Raw genomic sequence first — 23,671 nt, forward strand, 5'->3', positions numbered from 1 at the left:
TCCTTTGTGTCGCGATATTTGCACACCACATAAAATTTTCATTGGAAACAAAATATGGTCATGACACCCTGATTACCGCTCTTATCTGAACACACCCATATATATATATATATATATATATATATATATATATATATATATATATATATATATATATATATATATATATATATATATGAACACACACGGCACAGATTACTCGCAAGCTCGCTGGCTAGCACACGCCTGCGCCCAGTGCGTGTATAAAAACACCGCATGGCGCAGCTCACAGATGTGGGCGAACGCGACGCGCGCACGTTTGCTCAACATTCTGCGCACAGCACTGGTGGAAAACATTGCGACACGAGTGAGCCTGCTGCAGACAAAGGGCGGCAGGCGAGTACAAGCACGTGTGATGATGTATGGCCCGCTTAATCCGCTTCCGCTGCTGCCTACGACGGCATCATTCTCTCTCTCTCTCGTAGCGAGCGCGCACGGGACACCAGTTGTTTTGCACCTAGTGAATGAGAGGACCGCATAATATGAATGAACGATCGAGGAGGGTGGTTAGAGAATTAATGGGTAAAGCTGCAGGGACTCTGCCAAGCGATAACTGATAACATGACAGAATCATGAAACATCATTGTTGTCATCACAGTCATTAGCAGTACTGAGGGGCCCCCACAATTGAGGCCTCAGATGCCATGAAAAAAAAAATTTAAAAAAATAAATAAAAAAATACCACAGTGATTGCACTGAGAACCGAGATCGCACTGAGAAAAGGCGTCGCAAAGTATTCACGTTTTGTTAAGACGTTCCTTAATATGTAGGCGCAAGATAAATTACACTTGCGAGAGTTACCATAGGGCGTTTCAGTTTCCAGCCAGTGGCGCTACAAGTGTCAAAGCACCTGATGCCCTCGGTCCACTCTATGAGCAGTGCATAAAAAGAAAGTCGAAGTCATTCTTGCTCCAGTGTACTCTCCCGATGGTGCTGGGAAAGGTAGGTCACCGCCGCTTGCGGCGGGGGCTGGCCTGCCACCGAATTTTTATCTCTTGTAGGCCGTCATTGCACCCGCCACTGCTTCGGTGGTGGACGACGGCTGTTGTTGCGGCGCGCGTCTTTCTTTCCCTCTTGCTTTTCTTTCTTATCTATATTTTCTTCTGTCTGCACGAGGCAGCAGAGGTGGCTCAGCTACAGAGCCAGTAGTAGGCCCGTGCATTTTCTGTTCCTTCTTCCTACAGCCACAACAACAATCTTGCTCCACTACGTTCGTACTGGAGAACGGTAACTATAGGTACTCCAAACATTTTATGTTTGTTGCACTTTTCTTTAGACTTTCTCGTAACGGCGCTGCAATTACTGAACGCAAGGCTGGTAAGTTGAGTTGGGAAAACGTCCCAATTCCGGTGCGCACGCCCATTATGCAGGGGCCACAGAGCGCTAATTTCCTCCATTTGGATCGGTGGTATAGATAGAACCATTCACTTGCCAAGTCTCAATGTTCTGGCCCACGAGAGACGCTGGAGACAAACGCGAGGGACGTACATGCGCTGGATGATTTTGTGTGAATCATTTCCTCAATCTAGTCATGGATGATACGGTGCCTGGGTCGTCGATGTCTACACTCTGACAGGCGTCAGGCTGATAGGATAACCCTGATGATGTAATCCATGTACGAGGCCTACCTCGCTAGTCGTGCCAAGTTTGCTACTGAGACTCCCGAACAGCGAGAAACACGACTGGCCCCAGCTCGTAACGCTTACCAGGAGCAGTTGCACTCATTAACTAGATGAAGCTGGATTGAACCGCGCCAGGTTTGTGTTTTTTTTTTTTTTTTTTTGCTGCAACTGCCGTCAATAACTTTTTTTATCGCGGAGATAGCACACGGCGGGACGGCAGGCAGGGTCTCTTAAGAAGTGCAGTGTGGTAGCTTCGGTGCCCATGGGCCATGACACAACCAAGATGATCAGAGGTAAAGATGAGACACATTCTCGTCTCAGAAAATAGGAGCATTTTTAAAAGAAGGGGGAGGGGGGGGATAAATTATTCTACTACGGCACCTCTTTTTATCTTTCCACTTTTACTCCCGCCTCCCTTCCTTCCCATACGGCACGGTTCAGGTGTCCATAGAACAAGTGTGACAGATACTGCGCCATTCCTTTCTTGTGAGGCAATTACTATTATTAAAGGGCAGTACTTCTAAGTCAACTTTAGGATAGTTCCCTTCTTTGCAATTGGTTCTCATCGGCTTCTTCCTTAGCCTACAGCAAAATCATTTTCGACAGTTCGGTATAATCACCAGAATGCCTAAAACAGCGGCTCGGGGACCGGTAATAAGAATACACTCATGAAACCATAACACTGGAGGGAAACTAAAAGGCTGCGCCTGAACTGTAATGACGACCTAAATGGCTATGAATTCTACCTACAATTGCAGCTGCAAAGCGATGTGCTCACGTGATCTAGCTGAGTGGTTCGATACTAGGCAGCGGCCGCAGCCGTATTTCCTAAATGCGGACAAAATGCAAAGACAAAAAAAAAAAAATGTACTTGTACCGAGACTTCGATAAGTACCAATGAACTTGAGGCGGTCGAAATTAACCCGGGGCCCTCCCGCTAAGTATGGGTTGCAAAAAAAAGAAAAAAAAAAAGGAAAAAAAAAAGGAGGAGCTTACATTCTCTCTAGGATATGACGCGACAATGACACCCGCTTGCCAGCTTTCCTTGCGGGTCCTCGTTGGCATACACCAACTTTATTACTGGCTTAATCAATAATCCTTTAATTTGTGCTTGTATTACTTTACATGTACTCATTAGGTGGATGCAGTCGTTAGCCACCCAATGCTCATCTTTACCCTAGGCGTACGGACGTGCTTGGTGACTTATAGTAGAATGCCCGACTCGGAATGCAAGTCCCGGGTTCGATGCGGCCATGTCACGTGATCTCGTTACGTCACACAACCGGCCGACCAATCAGCGGCCGGCCAGGTCATCCGCCCACAGCCAGAGGAACGACCGTGATTACTCGCTCACAACGCCGACCACGCTGGAGTTCCTGCAGAATGGGGACCTTAACGTAAAACGCAACTGTTTCCGACAGCGCTCGAATGTTGTGCGGGGACCGTTAAACGTTAACCACTGCTACCAATACACGCACCAAGGAAAGTCGGCAAACGAGGGGGCGGAGCTACGACCCCAGGACGACGACACGGCGCGTCGATTTAGCGCAAGAAGCTGAGTACACACGCGCGCACGGTCACGAGCGGAACGAGAACGCTTAGTCACCGCCACAATGGGGCACATCGGCGTCTTTGCGAAGAAAGAAATGGGGGGAGGAAATAAAGGGGTGGCTGTGAGAGGAGGAAAGAGGTTGAAAAGAAACCTAGGGAGGAGGAGGAGGAGACGCGGCGGAAAGGAGCGAGAATGAGGGGGAGACGGGATAATGAGCCAGCGAGGAAGTGGTGGATACGGTAACGTACCGAATGCGCGCAACTTACGGCGCAAAAAAAAAAAAATAATAAAAAATAAATAAATAAATAAAAAGGGAGAAAAGGGTGGTGGCAACCATACCCAGGGGACGGCACACGCGACAGAAAAGCGAAAACAATGGGGTCCGTCGGCGAGTGGCCCACCAGAGCAGCAAAAAACGCGTGCGCGGCGCACAACAGCACAACATTCGAGCGGCGAGAAGAAAGCATCATCGCACAAAAGCAGGTCCCGGCGGCGACACGCTATTATTATGTCTGGAGCGGTTGCAGCCAAGCTCGGCCGTTCCGCGGACAACCACGCGAGGCGCCGGGCATGCAGGCCGCAAAGTTGACGAGGGGAACCCCCCTGCTTGTTCCGCGAGCCGTGCACTTCGTAAACCGCGGCGAGCGGACCGCTAGTACGTGTCTTGGCACTTGTGCATGTATATATAACAGCACGCAGGCACGAGGAAAAGGAGACGGTGGAGTTGCCAGCGCGGCAAGGTGGTCTGCGTCGCGCACTTTCCGGACTGCATGAGGCCGAGGGTCAGAGAGGAAGCCAGCTAACGCACAATGTCGACAGGAAGAGCGCGCGTTGATGCAGCCGAACGCCACGAACAGACGTCGCCGCGACGTCCGCAGGTCGTCGGAGGCATTTTATTCCTTTCATTGCCGCCACTCACATGTCCAGCCAATCAGAAAGATAAGGTAAGCGCCGATATGTGGTGCTGAAGTGTTTCTTCATGTACAGAGGATTCGTACTTAGTAGGACCGGTATGAGGTACCAAGGAATTCCTACCTGTACAGTGGGGATCGTACGTACTTGACGGGAACACTGGAGCGCGTAGTTCCGCGGCTCTCCCGGCACAAGCTGCGGGCACCTCGGACATACAGCATCAGCGCGCCAACTGCTCGGCAAACAGAAGCACGCGTTCCAGTGTTCCCGCTAAGTGTAGTCTATCTTACACAACACCAGCCGGGTGCCGAGAGGGCTACGGGTCACGTTATGCTTTTGGTTCCTTCGGGTTTTGCCGCCGAGTAGCATTCCGACGGAGCAAAAACGGCGATTAAAAGCCTCCGCGCTGATATTTCGCCAGCCCGATTAGTCCGCACTAGCAGTATAAGCCTTTCTGAATATACCAGTGACGCTGAACCACCATAGCAGCAACCACCTGCTCCTGGCAAACTTTGTCCGGTCCGTGTAACCATGGCATTTACCGCAATCGGTTGAATCGCGCTGTCTTTCGGGTGCACTCTGTGACATTAAACTTCTGTCGGTCACCTCTTCTGCGTAATACACCCCTTGTGCAAGTCGGTGCCTTTTCAGTTTCCGACAAAAATGCCATAAATGACAAAAATGAGAAGACGTTCCAACTAGCCCAGTCCCAAGCACTTCTTAACTTTAAAAATGCCACAAACTTTCGCATCTTTTCTTCTAAGCTGTCCGCTAAAGAATCCCGGGCTTCCGAAATCAACCCGGCACCCACCTTTACGAGGCGCCTCAAAGCTTCAACACGTAAAAAGTAACTATATATATATATATATATATATATATATATATATATATATATATATATATATATATATATATATATATATATATATATATATATATATATATATATATATATATATATATATATGTACAGGCGCCCAAATCTTCAACTGGCGTGCGCGAGCGGCGACTTTTCTGTGCGTCAGCGCCTATGACGGAGCGAAGTTGGAAACAGGATGAGGCTAAGCGCATGCTCACAAAGCACGCTCAGCTGGACGAAACAGCCTGGCAGACGACGCGTCCAGCTGAGCGTGCTTTGTGAGCATGCGCTTAGCCTCATCCTGTTTCCAACTTCGCTCCGTCATATGGCGCTGACGCACAGAAAAGTCGCCGCTCGCGCACGCCAGTTAAAGATTTGGGCGCCTGTACATGGCTCTTCTGACGACTGTCCACCAGGTGGTCAAACACATTCAGTCAATACACAGCTGGCTCCTGGCACTAAGTTGTCATCGATTCGCCGAGAAGGAAGCGAGGAAAGCCGACGGGGGTACGCCATACGTTACTGATCACGAGAAGCAGCTTTGGGCCCCAGATAAAGCGATGGCGCTCGTGTAGGGGACGCTTGACAAGATACGACTAAGATTTCGGGACGCACGAACACTATCTGGAGTGGGGCAATCATTCGAGGCCCATGGGTGTTCCGCCGTGTCTTGTCCCCGTGTCTTGTCACAGCCCCGTGTCTTGTCTCATCTCGCAAGCCGCGGAACAAGAGATTCCGTTTTCCTTCGGGAGTCGAGACGGCAGCGAGCTTATTTCCTCAGACTGGCTAAATATTAGCTGACACTAAAAGCGCAGGTCCTTGTGCATTTCTTGCGTATAGGATCGCCCAATTGCATTATATGATCCCCACTGGTAAAAGGGAAATTATAGAGCGATTACAAAGAAGTCGCTTCGACAAAGGCACCGGCCAACGTTTTCGGTACACTGAGCGATGAAAAAAAGCCAATTTTCCTCGTTATCTGGGAGTATACTAAGGCGCGCATGGCGCGTGCTTTTATAGAATGCTACGAAACTGAGCTTCTTCGCGGTTTGTACCGCATTCCGGCAACTTCCGTGGGCGGGGTATACTTAAATTACTTTTTTTTTTTAAATGCGCAGTTCAAATTTAAATGAAAAACAAGACAAGGAACAAAAGAAAACGACGTTCTCTCACCTCGCCAGAAGAGCGCGCAAGCTTTCATGACGGGTCGCAACTAAAGTTTCAAGTGATTTTAGTCGCAACTAGCAGTACCAAAGCGACCAACATATCCCCACAAACCATTCAAGCAGCGACTACTTTCCGACCGACTTCCGCACGCGCGACCACTCTGCGCCCGAAGCGTCGGGCAAAACGCCGTTCGTGCGCATGCGTGCGACCCGCTTTCCTTTTATCACTCGCGGGCTTCGCGCAGAAGCAAAGCGCGATAAGGAAATCAATTAGCACCGCGTCTCGGTCGGTACTGTGCAGTAGCACATCAACTTGAGAACGACATCGCTGCTACAAACTAGTTACACGCCGATTATGGCAGTGCACGTTTATTTTTGTATGCGCGCGGGGGGAGATTGAGCAGTGATCGTTTATATACGTACACGGACCAAGACCCGACTCAGTATAAAGAAATGCACTGCGGAGCGTTCGCGCGAAGCGTATGCATCCTTCTACGGGTGGTGCTTTATCAATAAGCGCGTGAGGTACCTACGAAATCATCACCTCACGTGCGAAGAGGAACCTTCTACAGGCGCAGAACCGTGTCCTCACGTACTACCATGTTTCCCTTGGGGGGCGAGCATGTATATCGCAGTGCCGCGCGACAACCTTGCTCCAACCGGTTTCGATTGTAACTGGCTGGTTTAAAAGGGACAGAACCGGTTAAAATAAACCGGACCGGGACAGTCATCGCTTGCACCGTTTCTTCTGAGAGTTGCAGAAGCCAAAACGTCAGTCACGACTAATGACACGACTCGGGCAATTTCAGAATTAGCTCAATTCCACAAGAAATGAAATATGAAAAGAAAAGAAGCAAGATCTGTACGGAACCTCGCTGTAAAAAGTACGCAAAAAAGAAAGGAAAGAAAACAAAAGAAATCCGACCGAAATGATATGTCCTTTTTGAAACGTGTAAACACTGAGCAGCCGGTAATTGAAGCTACACGCGCGCTTTGCAAACGAAGGTAAAGAGCAAAGGGACGAAACGCGCTGGGCGGGTGATAATAATGCTCGTTACCTTTGGGCTCGGTGACAACAAAGAGGTGGTTTCGCTTTAGTTCGATGCCCTCGTTAACGAGCAAACGCACGCAGCCACTGCTGCGCTCGCACGTGTCTTAAGCGCTGCTTTTGTACGCTCGCTGTTTATAGTTGAGTGGCTTGCCCTTCGTACAACGACACTCGTTTCGCGCGCGCATTCTCTCTCTCTCTTTTCTTTTTTTTTTTTTTTTTTCTGACGCTGCTGAGGCCAACATCCCCTAAAAACAGTTAGCTACGAAAAGCCATCACGCCATTCCGCTCACCAGACTTTTTGATCGGTCAAACAGCCCATAACCTCTAAATTTGGGCGGGACTTTTCTTTTTTTTTTTTTTTCTACAGAGACGCACAGCGCTAACCCGCGGGACAGATCCAAGACAACGCAACTGCGAACTGCTTGACATTTTTTGGCTCGCAGGGAGAACGAGGAATGGCGCAAGCATACGTTATGCTCCCGCCTCGCTTGTTGTTTTCTTACTCTATTGTATTGTGCCACACAACAGACCTCACTTGCGTAACTAAATGCGACCGCTCACGTCTAGTCAACGTGCGTGCCACGTGACTCGAGGCGCCGTGAGCAAAAATAAAGAGGAGAGGAAAAATACGAATAATTGCTCCGCGGCGCTCTGCCAACATACCGCAACTCGGCGGTCGGATAAACAATTAAAAAAATAATACAAAAAAACACATGAGCCCCCTCGCACAAACGAAGAGAATAAATAAGTGCAAAGTAGACGAGTGCGACAGTTTGTGTGTGTGTGTGTGTGTGCGTGTGTGTGTGTGTGTGTGTGTGTGTGTGTGTGTGTGTGTGTGTGTGTGTGTGTGTGTGTGTGTGTGTGTGTGTGTGTGTGTGTGTGTGTGTGTGTGTGTGTGTGTGTGTGTGTGTGTGAGAGAGTGAGTGAGTGTGTGTGTGTGTGTGTGTGTGTGTGTGTGTGTGTGTGTGTGTGTGTGTGTGTGTGTGTGTGTGTGTGTGTGTGTGTGTGTGTGTGTGTGTGTGTGTGTGTGTGTGTGTGTGTGTGTGTGTGTGTGTGTGTGCGCGCGCGCCGTAATAGGCACAGTCGCTATGCGCCATAAAAACCCATGTACCAACTTTCATCCGCTAGATATAGGTGGAATGTTTTAACTTATAAAAAATTATTTCAGAATAGGCCAAGCAAACAACGTCACGGAAATTCTAGACATTCCATTCGCAAGCATACAAAACGTCACAACTTTTATGGGTCGCAGCAGTGGTGTGGCCATATCGTAAACAGCTACAGCAAGTGAAGAGAGTGATAATGTGGGGCTTGAATTCTAAACACCCTCAAAGGGAAAGAAATCGCCTCTTTCTGTCCCGCTCTCACGACTATCTTCTTCCCGCGACCCCGGGTGGCATGCTCCATGCATATTCGTGGCGGCCGCTCCAAGATACACCACTCAACCTCAGCCAAGCACGGTCCGTCACAGAAGTACAGTGTTCTGCCGGAACTCACATCCATTGCCGGCACACAGTCTGAAGGGCAGCTAGATAGAGGTTCGTCACGTAGACTCGAAGAGGGAATGGAGAACTACAATCACACAGAAGGATGCCTCGACGATGACATTGGCATCGAAGATCCCTAATGTAACAGCATCCCAGCGCGCACCCACGTGGTCCGGTATATATCTAGGCTAGTACGTAGGCTAGCACGTGATTCAAGCCAAGAGGATCGCCGTAGTGAAGGGCTCCAGAAATTTATACTCCCTGAAATTCTTTAACGTGCAATGGTATCGAACAAAACACGGGCGCCTGTCTTTTCGCGCCTCTGTATCGAAAGACGGCAACCGCGGCTCGGGTGGAACCCGCGTTTGGGACCATGCCGTTGAGCGCCATAACCACTGAGCCTATTATTTTTGTCTGTGCTGTCACCTCACTGTATACAGATGTAACAGGCTCAACATACTTTCTTTTTAAATTTCTTGTTTCTTCTTTTTGCTGAATAATTTCCGTCAGTGTTCAACCCAAAAGACAACATAAATAATAGACCCCCCTCCCTGGGCCCACACAAGAATGACGACTAACAAGACTACTAAGATCCATCGTACAGCACAGCCGACAACACGACCAGTATAGTTGACATAAGTCCCGGAATATGTATAGCTTATATATACAGACGCATCAGTGATTCAAAGCGGTGGAAGAACGGCAAATACCAGCCCCACACACGCAGTTATTCATAGCGAACCACCCGGACTTGCTTGTAATTGATATGTATGCTATCCGCGATGCGATGGAGGCTATAAATGTCATACCATCTATAAGCGAAGCTCACATTTACACCGACTCTCTAGCGGCTATTAAACAGCTCAAGGGAGTTACAAAAAGCCTAAGCGTTACCCATGAGATAGATGCTCTAAATAAGAAAATAACAAAACGCGTTCAGATACATTGGATACAAGAAGACGCTAACAACACTGATCATAAAAAAAAAAAAAAAAAAAAAAAAAAAACAGACACACACCAAGCCCCTAACACGAGTGCCTCACCCGCAAGCCTCCCATTTGATCCTCGCTCCGCTTTCCCAATCTTGGCATCTGTTGTGAGGAAAAGTGCACGTGCTCTTATTCTCTCGTGCACTTAACCCCTCCATCATAACCTAACGAGAATGGAGGAGGTGTCGCTTAAAAGGATTAGTGAGGCGGCCCTTACTCTGAAGATGCAGTGTCGAGCCCATGCCCCAAGTGCCAAAGGCCAGCCGCCGAGGTGGATCTTCGCCACCTTTTATGGACATGCCCAGGAATGTAGCCGTCAAGAATAAGATGACTACAAGAAGTTGAACTGTCAGCTACAAAGTAGGAAGACCTACACTTGTGGCTAATGGACTTAAGAGCAGGAGCTTGCTCCGGTTTCTTGAAGACAATAGACTGCATGACTTACATTAAGTTAAAAGATAGCCTCATTCTATGTCACATGGCAAGTATTCGAGTTAAAAATAAATAAAAGAGAGAGAGAGAGAGAGAGAGAAAGCCACCGCGACGAAGTATTCGGAACACGTAAAATGGTACTAAGAAAATCGTATTCGAACGGAAACTTGAACCAATAAAGTTGATCTAGACAGGAAGTCGACCATTCCGCTCTGGAACTTCTGCCCAGAAAAGCACGCGTCTAGCTGCCCGATTCCGAATTCGCACTGCTGCTAGGTGCCTCAGTTTTCTGATAGGATTTCCTTTTGGCGGAAATTACAGCTTCGGGGCTCAGAGCGGAGGAAGTAAATGAGCGAAGAACGGCTTGGGAGCGCCTATATATAAATTTGTCGAAAAAAACTACAGAACTGTGTCAAAAATACGACAAAATATCCTGTAGTTCTGTCGTAACCATCAGATTTTTCTTTAGTACTGTAGTACTTTTCTGTAGTTCTGTAGTTTTTCTGTAGTATATTTCTTTTGTCTGTAGTTCTGTAGTACTTTTCTGTTGTAACTACAGAAATTTTTTGTTGTTAATACAGAATGTTCTATTGTCACAACAGGTTTCTCGTCAAAAACCGCACAGAAATTCTGTCGTAACATCAGAAAATTTTCTGTAATTTTTTTTCGACGTCTAGGACGCGTCGTTTAGGTATCCCGGAGAAAATAAATCAAACAATATTTGGCCAGTGTGTGATGGTATTGCGTACGAGCTGTTTCGTTTCTGTCGCAGCATGAAACCGTTACACTCGAAGAAGAAGGCAAACGAAACTCGAAGCAAGAAACTCACGCAAGAAACTCACAATACTATGACCATAATAGTCGTGCGTTTTCGAAACCGCGGGAACTCGTGAAATATCATATTTGGCTTCCACATCGGCATACGATAGTATCCCATGTTTACAGATGACTTTTTTTTTTTTTTTTCTTTTTCCGATACTACCGCCAAGGACAAGAACGTTCTTAGAAAGAGGACTCGCTCGCGCCCGTGCACGATTTCGACGGCCGCGCGGCACGAATTTGATCGCGATAAGTGTACACATTACCGAAACTCTCGCCAGGACTCTGCGACGCATAGTTAACCTCTGTAGGTAATTCAGACCTGCGAAGTGACGAGTGAAGCGAATCACCTACATTTTTATCCTTACCTCGAAAGAGGTAATTGATTAATTGAGAACGACTGAGGGAAAACCAGTCTGTCCATTCTATATTTAGTTCTAGATTGATCTTCACCAATCATGGCCACAACATTTCGATTTCAGGAAGCCGAAAAGTGATTATCTGCCAGAGTGATGTTCCCCAACAAAATATCAACAGCTGCTTGCTTGTGAGTGATTTTGTTTCACATTGCCCACCTGCCTGGTCAATTACAGCAGTACACTTTAAATAAATAAGAATTAAATTCTCCGCCCCGCCGGGGTGGCGCAGTGGTTAGGGCGCTCGATTACTATGCCCAAGGAAGCGGGATCGAATCCCGGACTCGGCGGCTGCGTTTCGATGGAGGCGAAAAGCAAGGCGCCTGTGTGCCGTGCGATGTCAGTGCACGTTAAAGAACCCCAGATGGTCGAAATTTCCGGAGTCCTCCACTACGGCGCCTCTCATAGCCTGAGTCGCTTTGGGACGTTAAACCCCACAAACCAATTAAATTCTCCGCGCACCAGTTTATTCTAACCTGAAACCGCAAGATGCTGCTTTAACACCCCATAGACCTTCGTAAAAAGAAAGAAAGAAACTTAAGAAAGAAAAGTGCATTTCAGAAATAATTTCGCAAAACATCCACTGTTCCCTTGACTCTACCACTATGACACGAAAATAAAACTTCGAACGTAGTCCCCACAGCGTTATGGCAACTATCGGACAATCTAAGTAGAACACTGCGTCTGCGGGCTAGATTTCAAGCCCCAGCGCACTGCCATTTTCTGGCTTTTGCAAGCAACTGCGCAGAAAATGCGAACGGTCATTACGACCGCGCGTCGAAAACGGGAGGTGCGAGAAAGGTCGCCCTTTACGGCCACGTAATGGTGCTGCTCTCGAGTTTGCGCCCCATTATGGGCTCGCTGGCCGTGAGAGCAGTCTCTGGAGCCCAAAGCAAACCCCTCAGGCTTGCCGAAATGCGTTTAAAGTGCGCTCTCCAGCTCTTTACTAACATTTCCCGCTCGTAAAGATAAGTATTATTTAACGCTGACGACTCGCTTTCGCAACGTTATAGGAAAAAAAAAATAATAAAAAAATAAACAGGGGGGGGGGGGGGGGGGGGGGGGGGGGGGTGCAAGGTTGTGCAGTGTTGTCATTGCGTTGCGACGAGAGCGTAGTATGTGGTTCCAGTCTTTGACGGCATCAGAAACGTTGCTGGATTCGCCTTCAGTTGCGACTTTTGCTCGGAGCAATCAAGTGTGCCGTACGTATGAGAATTGTTATCTCGAGGGAAGGCTTCGGCATGCTTCAAACCCATTCTGTTGATCCCGCAGTAGTATAAGGTTCAACCAACACGAGCCTTTCAAGCGCCATCTTGACAAGGGACAGTATAAGAACAATGTACCAAGTGAAGGGTAGTCACACACTAATCAGTCACTTTACAGAAGATGGCTATGTTCTTGCCAACTTTCTAGAACACAGAAGCTCTGTTCAGCCATTGCCTTATTCTGTCGGTTTGACAGATAAGTAAATAGCCTTTCCTGAGCTCTGATAACCTGTCAAAGGACATGAGTTAACGGACCTTTGCGATCACGCGCTGGTAGACCACAAGAATTACTCTATAGGCTTGGTTCAAGGCGCTATAATCGGAAGCCGACCTTTCGCCGGTATACTTCGCACGAAAACAGCATGCTAGTCATCCGCGTATTGAGTAAGAAACGACGAATGAATAGTTTTTCCCACTTGCAATCAACGTTAGTGCACTATAAAGACAACAAAGATCGCAACTGTAACAACGCGCCAGAAAATTTCCGTCCGTGTTCACTTTAGGGACTCAGTTTAGTGATGCGCAAATACTAAAGGCCGAAAGAAAGCGGCGCTAAGACGAATGCAACAAAAGTGGACGGTCGCCAAAGGCAGTTCAGCGAAGCAGGGACGATGGCACACTACCGCCTGCGGAATGTCGCCTGTAATGGATTACGCTTCCAGGCGGACGTCTTCCAAAGGACCATCGCGCCGCCTTTCGAAACTGACAGCCCCAGCAGTCGTCGTGTTTCCGAAGACCCACAGAGCAGGGAACCCGACAACTGGAGAGTATGTACAGCAGAATCAAAATCGCGCGATTACATTCGGGCGGGCCCGGCCAAAGCTACAACGGGACGAAGGCGTACAACAACCGACACTTCGCTCGACTTCCTGAGCGCATTCCTAAACCAGCCGCTGCGCTTCGAGCGCGGCGCGACGCATTCTGTCGAGCAGGCGGACGGAAAAGGTCCCTGACTGCTGCTGCTATATTTTACAACCGCTGTCGCTGTTTTCGTTCCTGTCGACTTATTCGGGGTGCCAGTAACAGCAACAATACGACCTGCGAGCGGGACGCGCGCGCGTCGAATAGGAACAGCAAGAAGAGACGAACGGGCCGTGGCAAGAATTCTCTGGCGCGCAAACCACGCGGTTATCAGGTTACGCTCGCTGAAAAAAAAAAAAAAAAAAAGAAAAAAAAAAAACCGCAGGAAAGGAACACGCTAAGAACACGCAAAGCAAGCGCGCCAACAGGGGCAGGTAAGTGTAAAAACAAAACGCGTCGCACATTTTTTTTTTTTTCTTTCTTTCTAAGTCGTCTGCCTCCGTCCCCACTTATTTTAGACTTGCGCCGCATCGCGAGACCAGACCACGCGGCCTCGCTTCGCCTGCCTTTCACAAATGCGCCGTCGTTCGGCGGCCGGTCGTTTCAGTCCGAAACGATACCGACGCATTCTTTCCAAGCAGCCGGCCCAACGCGAAGGCACAAAAGCGAGCCGTCGAAAGAAAAACAAAAAACAAAAACGAAAACACCGTTAACCTGTGTGCCCCTGCCAGCATTGCAGCAAGCCGGTGTCCCCATCATGACAAGACGTCCAGCAAGGCAGAACGCGAGCGAAGAAATGAGCCCTACGGTAAAGCTCTCGCTGTTAGGTGGGGGGCGGCGGGGGACAGCACAGCAGCGCGCTCGCACGAGCGTATTGATCTACTTTCGAAATCTTTTTTTTTTTCTTCGTGTTTCTGCTCTTCAAACGTCGTCTCGGACCAGTCCGCGGTGCGCTGTTGTACCCACGCGGGTACGGCGACGCGAGAAAATGCCTTGGGTTCCCGTGGTTCCCCTCCGCGGATGAAGTCCCGACAAAAGCGCTCGGTCGAGCGGGGAACGACGCCCAGCCCCGAGAGATTCGAGTGAATAATAAATAACTAAACGGCGCGCGCACAATTTTTAGGCACGGCGACGCGACCGCCGTGTCGCGTACCCATATTCGCGCCGCGTTCAGGGAGTGTTCCGTGAGCGAGACATTTCGTCCGATCGTGAACGGTCTTCTGCACTGCCGCCGGCACCTCGGACACGCCAGATCACCCCGACCCAATTATAATCGAGCAGCTCGGGTGTAGACGAACGAAACTGAAACACCACTCGTTGAACACCACGCAATTGCACGACGGACCTGCTTGCCCGCGGCCGTTTCATTCGATCACGTTGACCCGCTTGGACGGCGGCTGCTGCGACGCACCGCGTCGCGTACGGGCACGACCCGGATCGCCTCACCTCCCTGCGTTCTTTATTTTATTTTTATTTTTTTTTTAGCAGAATGAGACAGGCTGGCGGCTGTTGCCGGAGAAACCTCGGGTAGTAAGCATGTTGTCACGTATCATCGCCGAGGCACAAACCGAAATTGACGGTCTCCTATTGATCGCGCCTGTCCTCCGCACGATGTGTCAGCCAGCCCAACGGAGGAGCGCTGTTCCCGTTTCGTTCGTCGATGGCGAGGCTTACCTTTGGTACAAGGTGCTCGAAGGGTTGCATGGCTGATGTGCGTAATCCCAAGTTGGTCCTTCATAGCGAGTACGGCGAGGATCCGCGGTTCCCGTGGGCCACCAAACCTAAAGGTCAACAAATCTACAAACTGCAGTAACCCGATCGCTCGGATCCGCCATGTTTACCCTAGCACCACTGGAGGCGAGAGTAGTCGAAGGAGTGAAAGAAAAGCCGGCCAGTTAAAGGAAAAAAGAAACAAAGTACCGCACTTTCTTTTTGATTCGCCTCTTTCCTTCCGCACTTCGCTGCGCTAGAAGCTCAGAGAGGAGGGCAAGACACAGGACAAGCAGCACCTCCACATTGTGCGGCGGTGGCGCCGCGTCGCGACACTCTTTGCAAGCTGTTGACAGAGCGGCAAGGCCCAACCCAGCCTACATGGCTGCAACGGCCGCCTAGCACAGAAAAACTTTTTTAATATCAGATCAATTATTTAGCCTGTCCGTGGATGGGATTTGTGGCTTAGCGTGTCGTGGAGGTACTCCTTGAAGCTCTATGTGTGGATATCTTGGAGGAGTATGGAGAGGGAAAGAGGCATGTTGAGCAGTTTTGGCGTTTTGGTCACTTTAGTCACTCTAGTTGCTTAAGCAGTGTGGGCCATTGCGTGGGCAGTAGTAGCAGCAGCAATAGTAGGTCGCGGGCTTTAGTATTTAAATTAGTTGCGAGGCTTATAGCGCCCATGTATAAAAAAAGGCAATTCTGACTTCAAAATTCGGGTGTTTACGGATAGTGGCGGCGCCCATGATCGCTTAAGTGGCGGCGTGCGGCGTCCGCGGTCAGTTGAAAAAAGATGCTGGAGCGAACGTTCTTGGTTAAAAGGCTCTGGAGTTATTAATGGGTAAAACAAAAAAGAAAAGCCATTTTTCAGAAGGCAGTTATGGCAGTGGAATATAGCTTTGCACCTAACGCAACTCTCAGGGACGTCTCCGCGTCTCCTTTAAGTCCACCTCCCACATCCTACAGGACGATCCACAGGATGTCTCTGCAAGCTCCATTCTGGGATATGTTCTAACCTCCAAAAAAGGATCTTCGTGGGATGTTCCGTTTTCTTCCTCTTTAGGACCATGCTTAATGCGCTACGATACACAAATATTCTCTAAAATTTCAGTTGCGCTTCCCCAACATGTGTTAGGTTATTCAAATGATTGTTCGTTGTAGTTTTCAGAGCATATAAACAGCAAATGTAAGCTCATAATTTCATTAGCTGAAATATGCAAATTGGCTAATTTGTAGTTGTCGAGCAAACTTTGGCCAAGGGGTAAAAAATAAAACATTTGAGGCAGGCCAAGGAACCAGTTGCATAGATCTGCCAGCCATCTTGCGTACCACACGCTATTTTATTAGTTTCGCAATTAACTAAATAGTAATTAAGATAGTTTTTCTAAATTACTAAATATTGACTTTAGAAATTAAATGTATGGTTTGCAAAGTTGCACAGCACATTCAGAAACTCCCATTTCGTTTATTTCCTATGAAAGCCACACGCTTATCTTTTTTCCGAGCTCCAAAGAAAGCCCGCCAAATGCAAAAAAAAAATATCGCGTGACTGGCGCATTCGTGCGCCACGATTGTGCTGCTCTCATCCATATAGTTTGGGTGAACGAAATCAGCTGCGGCGTGACTCCACGGCCCTGTTGCAGCGGCAGGCCGATGTATGTAATGGTTTTTTCCCCCGCGTCAGTCATATAGGTGCAAGAGATGGTGCAAGTTGCAGCGAGGTCGCTGCGATCGATGCAACCATCTTCAACATATTAGCCCACCGCAGGAACTGAGACGTTGAGTCAAGGCCAAACCAATACCAATACTGGGAGCAGCACAATCGGGGCCCGCGAATGCGCTAGTCACGTGATTGTATTTGTATTTTGCGGGCTTTTATTGCCGCTCTGTAAAAAGATACTCGTGAGGGTTTCTTTATCGGAAATAAATGAAATGGGGTTTTCTGAATGTGCTCTCCAACTCTGCAAAACATATTTATTTTTTAAAGTTAATATTGAGTATTTAAAATATCTTAGTTACTAATTAATGAATTGCGAAACAACAAATTGCCTGTGGTGCTCAAGACGGCTGACAAACCCATGCAGCTGCATGGTTTCCCTGGCCTACCTCAAACGTTTTATTTTTAATCCTTGGCTAAAGTTAGCTTGGACACCGTGCATAAAAGGCCACACAATATGCAACATTACATGCAGCCTACCACAATATGAGGGGTAAGATCCAATATGAATCACAAGTTTGGAAAAATAGAAGGGTTCTATGCCGCTAAACCGAATGGGGAGCGAAAACTTTGGCTGCGACCGGGGGTGCGTATTGACAATCCATATCCCGTAGGAGCACTCGAGCAGACGATGCTCTGACTCGGAAGCACGTGACACAACGTCACTTCCGCGAGTAGCAGACGCTGTTTTCCCCTAGCGCCTTGTGACGAGACTACTAATGGTTTCCGTTTCGTTTCACGTAGGGCTCGCATTTACATTTTTTTTTTTTCCGCTGGTGTTTGTCAAAGGTACTCATGTTTCGGTGTCGTTTTCGCGCAGCGCCTGTATTTTTGCACGGCTGTAGCTGAAGTTCACGTAAAAATAAAGCGAATTTCCGTCGGCTAAAAGTTCGGGCGCGCCTTATGACGAGACTCCTCATGGTTTCAGTTTCGTTCGCGCAGGGCTCGCATTTACGTTTTTTCCCACTGGTGTTTGTCAAAGGTACGCATGTTTCGATGTCGTTTTCGCGCAGGGCTCGTCCGCACGGCTGTCAGCTGAAGTTCACGTAAAAGTCACGCAAATTGCCGTCGGCTAAAAGTTCGGTCACGCGATTACCTTAATTTCGGTCCAGTGACCACTGCGCGGGCTTTTTGCTCTAGTGTTCTGTAAACGTCGGTCGATTACAGGTCACGTGTCACGTAAATTTCAGTCCAGTGGTCACTTGCGCGGCTGTTCTTGTTCTGATATGTTCTGGAATCGTCGCTCGGCTCGGCTACACCCAGAAGTTTCCACTTCTCCCCATCCGCATAGCTCCGCGCAGTTCGTCCGGTGCTTCTGGGTTGTACGCACGTGCACTTGGCTCATCCGTGGCACGGTGCGCTAACCAGGGTGCTTTTGTGCTTGGCGAACTTGTGTGTCAATTACGGATAACTAGAGATGATGGACGAGCTTCCATTGCCGCTCGAGCTCGTAAAAGATGAGCTCGCGTCAAAAGGGCACGAATCAGTGTATCGCGCGAACTTGGCAAACGAGGCAGCCGTCAACGAATGGCTGGAAACCTACAGAGTCGATACCAACACGTCTTGGATCGTGCAAAAGGTTCAAAAGGATGGAGAAAGGTACGTACATTGCCGATCAGCCCGTGTTGCTCTTAACAGTATATTTCAATCATTGTCAAATAATTTATACTCGGCTAGGGCTATATGTGGGTTGAATTTATGTCAATTTAATAAAAAGCGGAGCTACACTTTTCGCTTATACTAGAGTCGAAAGTACACGAGCGCAATATATTAGGCGATAGTTTCCATGCAGACCTATGCAGTTAGCTGAGAAGCGCGAGAGAAGAGACTTTTGAAGGAAGTCATCACCTCGAAGCTAAATGAATAATTGCAGAAATGATGGCACAAAGTGCTAGTCACATGCCGTCAATCTGATAACTTTCAATTGTAAACGTTCGTAAAATCAGTTTACAAAAAAACAACTTAGCCAAAGAACTTATACTCAGTGAACATCCAGTGAATATCTGCCGCAAATGTTAATAATATATCATTATAGTATACATAATAATGCCGTTGAAGAGAGTAGAAAGTGGACATGTACCGAATACCCACATATGCCCACACATCTCTTGATATATTAAATGATATTGTGTAGTTATGTAGCCAACATCTTTTTAGGGGTTGTGAGCTGTGTAGTAAGAGTACGTCACTTTATAATAAGAGCAATCAGAGCAATTGCTGAAAAATGCCAAAGAAGATAATTGTTTATCGAAGATAAAAATGTCCTACTGGTTTCTTGCTGGGATCCTACTAGTTCCAGTAGTACTGGTTTATTAACACATTCCCCCTAGCCTCTGGAATCGGTAGCGGCTGGGTCTCCCTGCAGAAGGTCGGTTGGGTGCATTGGTTCTGGTGGGCCTGTTGATCTATGAAAATCTTGGTGCAGCAGCTGCCTAGGGCCGCACTATCAAAACGAAGACAAGGGCAAAGGTGTCATAAGTATGAATCATACTTTACTATTTTCCATGTCTACAAAAGTTCTGCAATCTGCGTGGACACTTTTCTCTTGCTGTCTGGTACTGCTGCAGGTGTACAGCTTCAATCAGATGTTGCAATGAAGTTAGCTGCACAGAAAGATTTTTTCAGAAAAACATGCTAGCAACACCACACTACTTTAATTTAAATATCAACAATTTGGAAAGCAGCCATTCAAGAACAATGCATTTGGATTACGTTTGTGTACTTGCATCGCCAAGGGCTTGGATTATTTCCAACCAAAGCCATCATCTCAGCTTTTAGGCATTAGTTTATGGCATGGTACCCTGTCAATTTAACAGTCACACCATTCCATATGTGACACACCACAAATTGTTAGTGCTGTGCTTCGCATGCCTATACAGCTGCTTACAGTGCAATCAATCATGTTTCAGTGTAGTTCATGCTTTTTCAGAATCAGTATGTGGCAAGCCTGTGTATGCATTTGGACCAGATTATGAGAGTGAAAGTGTGTAGCTGCGCGGTGTATTTGTGCAATGACAACTGGTTCATGTGGAGAACATGCACTTCATGTGTTATACGTCGACTATGCGATACGAGTGCAATCCACTGTATGCGTGGTCTTCTCTATAACTAGAACCAATTCACTGCACTACAACATTGTCATCAACCATTTGTATCCTCATTCTCCTTTTATTTCCCCTTTCCCCCTTCTCTAGTGTGGAGCAGCACGCTAGGGTCATATTGCTGCTGGCCGAACTCTCCACCTTTCTTTTCATTGAATTATTTTCATCGCTATCTTGCTTATTCACTGTGCTTTTGGCCTCCTTACAAACACAAATGTGGCTATTTGCAATTCAAAGTAGGTTCTTTGATGGCTGCATGGCTGCCCAGTGTCATTTGTAGAACTGAAGTCATATCTGCCACTTTTTCCTGCCAAAAAGTTGAAGGCATTTGCCAGTAAAACAAACTGCTTCTGCATAAGTGGTTTACAATGTATTGCTTGCCGTACATTTACTAAACAGCAAAGGCATTGTTTCGCCTAAATTTAGAAGCAGTGCATTTCAGTTTTGTTTAGTAAAGTGTCCCAAATTGACTTAGGCTCTGCAGGATTCTGTAGTGTAGGTGTCGGGCTCATTTTTGACCAATGATCTTTCCTTTTAACATGCACTGACATCACACAGTAAATGGGTGCCTTACATTTTTCTCTATCAAAACATGGTCACTATGGCTGGATTCGAACTCAGGTTTCTCAAATTTAAATGCCTAAAACTGGTTGTTTCATATTATTTCCTAGACGACTTTCATCGGGGTAGCCATGTAGTACCTAATTTACTATGAACACACTTGTGGCATATGATGTTGACATTAACAAGCGTTTCTTGAAATGTTGGATTGCTAGCTGACCAGTGTGCAAACCTTAAGGGAGTGATGTCAAAATACTCTGGTTCTCCCCTCTTCAAGTGTTGCTGTAATTTGTGAGCTTAATCCTTTAATTTTGTAGCAATGCTTCCTTCTTCAAAAAGATTGGTAGGCATAATGGTGCAAGTACAACATGTCACCTAATTCAGAAGGTTTTGAAGCGGCTGTAAGATAGTTTGGAATTCAAGTTAGCCAAGGTCACTTTGAGATGTATACAAGGAATAAACAGTTGTGAAAGCCAGCACCTATTTATTTGACTCAATATTGAACTGCACCATCCTGCGTAAGCATGTTATGAGGTGCCCACGACTTCAAAAATAAACACTCTTGTTTCTTCTTGCCATATGACACTTGAGCAGAATAGCAATTACATACATAAAGAGTTCCAAAAAACAAATTACACAGCATGCTATGCCACTGCCTCTGCTTAACAGGTGCAGTTAAGTTAGCTACACTGTGCTCAACAAATGCCTATTCAACGCAGTGCTCTCAAACAAGCGTGAGTACTTTAAGAGGGTGGAAATTCTGGCTGGTTGGTGTATGATCTGTGGCTAAAAACAGCGCTAACACGAGACGAAGTAGACGAAATAGCATCGTGTTCCCTCTGCTTCGTCTTGTGTCAGCGCTGTTTTTAGCCACAGAAGCATGAGTACTTGGTAATAGAGTTCACCTAATATCCCACTACTTTCAGAATCAATAGTTTGCCGTCGCCAGATTATGAGCTTCAGAAAAGGGCGGTTGCCGCTATGAACAGGGCGCCGTAATCATGCGTGCGTTCACAAAACGAGAGCATGTTTTCATTTCAAGGATCATTACTGCTATTTTCAGAAAACTGGCTTCGCTGTCCCAGCATGTTGCTATATAGAAACATTTCCGTATTTAAATGCCAGAAAAAAAAACTGAAAAAAAAAAAAAATCCTGAGTGCAAACAGCTGCTCACAAGGTAGCATAAAATGAGAGACGGATTTTGAGATGTAATTTCCCACACAACCAGCAATATCCATAGGATCTTCACAAAAGGTCTCAATATCAAACGTCATTTTTGTACACCCATGAGATGTCCATGCGTCCATTATTAAAAGATCATCTTTTAGTGGATATCCTCATGACCTTACCTTTGCGTGGTCGTGAAGATATCACACAGTGTACACAACTTCGATGTTATAATGTGACTTTCAGTGGACATGCATAGTTCAGCAGATTTTTACTTTAAATTTTGAATCGGACTAATGAAACATCTGTTTTGCTGACACATCTAGATTGTGTTTCTAGCTGTTCGCCGCAATTTCAGGCAGCGCGCACTAGCCAAACGTGAATGTTACCGCGCCAGCCTACTAAACTTTTTTTTTTCTTTAGCTACCGAATTCCGTTGGTAAATACCATGTAGATTTGACTAACATATTCAAATTGTCGACTACATGAATATATGCTATTGCAAAGATGTCACAAGGTGCGAAATTTAAATTGCCGTAAGAAATTAAATAATCGAAATATCCAGTAATTTAATTGCATTTTAATGCAGTTTATTTTTCGCGCCGTGGTGTTGGATCGTGTTTGCGTAGCGTACTGTGCGTGAGCACGTGCCCGTGAGTCGAGCTTCCTGGAAATTTGACCGATTTGATGTGGTTCATTGTCTCCGGGCGCTACCAGAGAAAACGTGGGGGTAGCTAATTGTGCGACCGGATAGAGGTAAGTGGAAAGGCAGGCAGAGTCTTGAAGTAAAGCCCCTCAATTTCATCTTCAAGACCCTGTTGTCCCTTCCCTGCCGCCTCCATTGCACAGCCCCCCCCCCCCCCCCCCCCCCCTGCGACCGGGAAAGCGCGGTCCGCAGATGACTCATGCCGTAATGCATGACAAAAACGTGGGCAGCTCGTTGCTCGTGCCGGAGAGGTTGAGGAGGACGTTTTAGAGACTCGCTGCCTGCCTACATTCGCGATCAAGAAATAGTGCATTCTTTGTGGCGAGCGAAAAATATTAAATGCCTTGCCTACAGACTTGTTGTATGATACATTTGTTATGAACATGAATAATGCGTTTATTGGGCGACGCACTGTCACTTTCATGATATCTTCGGCAACTCTACCACAAAATTAGCGCGGAGTAGCACGCCTTTTTTTTTTCTTTCATGGCGTCCGCGGCGTTCGTCTCGTTCCCTTCCCTGCCTCCGCTGCGCAGCCACAATAACATAATGCACGTGTTGTCCCTGCGAGTAAGAAGACGCGGTCAATTTAAGTGCAACGCGGACGTTTGTCCTCAGATGACTCATGCCATATTACATGCCTATTGCAATACACTCAGCGGTCGCGAGTGGCGTCGTCGTATTTTGGGAACGTCTGCTAATCTTGGCGCTTCCGAGTATTGCAGCTCGCGCTTGGTGTAATAGTTATGCACTCTGCCAGTACATTCCTGTACAACCGGAAGCGATCCCCGGAAGCCGGAAGTGTCATTGTGCCTGGCATGCATATGTTGCATGGCTGACACAAGCTCACATCGCCTCAACCGCTCTCCGAGTTGCTGGCAGCCGCATATCGTCGCACGCGCGTCACATGGCCACATCTTCGCTGACGAAGTTGACAGCAGCAGTCATTTCAAGTTGTTAATCGCCCTGTGCATTGCCTTGTTCGTGAAGTACGTTTCTTCAAAGGTACGTACGTTTCAGCATCACCTAAGAGCACGACTTTTTCTGCTATGCCTAAAGCAAGCGCGAAGACATGGGCAGCACGCGCAGCTGCGAGAAATACTCGTGCCACGTTTTCTGCTCTTGGTGAACCCGACGAGTGTGCAGAAGTGCATAAACCAGAAATGGTAGTTGGAGAGCTAGCCCGCAATGACAGCCCGGAGCCCCTCTACCATATTTGACCCGGAGTTTATTCCCGCCGCGCAAGGATCACCTGCGTCATCGGAACCTCTAGCTTTTTCTTTAAGCGGCGAGCCATT

The 23,671-nt window shown here is 47.4% G+C and overlaps 1 protein-coding gene across 6 annotated transcripts in view; it reads right to left on the reverse strand.

Annotated features, from left to right (window-relative positions):
• The window catches only part of LOC146199394 (rho GTPase-activating protein 23-like), a 102,907-nt gene extending 87,535 nt beyond the window's left edge, over window positions 1-15,372 (reverse strand). For 5 of the 6 annotated variants that reach the window (XM_084594848.1, XM_084594846.1, XM_084594844.1 and 2 more), the window contains exon 1: window positions 15,085-15,372. The gene's annotated coding sequence lies outside the window, so the exon portion shown is untranslated. Of the gene's footprint in view, window positions 1-6,157; window positions 6,434-15,084 lie in introns of those variants that run through there. The other variant, XM_084594843.1, reaches the window with a different exon arrangement.
• Window positions 15,373-23,671: the final 8,299 nt, after the last annotated feature.

Source organism: Amblyomma maculatum, chromosome 2 (assembly GCF_055883805.1).
Source record: "Amblyomma maculatum isolate TAMU_Amacu chromosome 2, ASM5588380v1, whole genome shotgun sequence".
NCBI lineage: Eukaryota > Metazoa > Arthropoda > Arachnida > Ixodida > Ixodidae > Amblyomma > Amblyomma maculatum.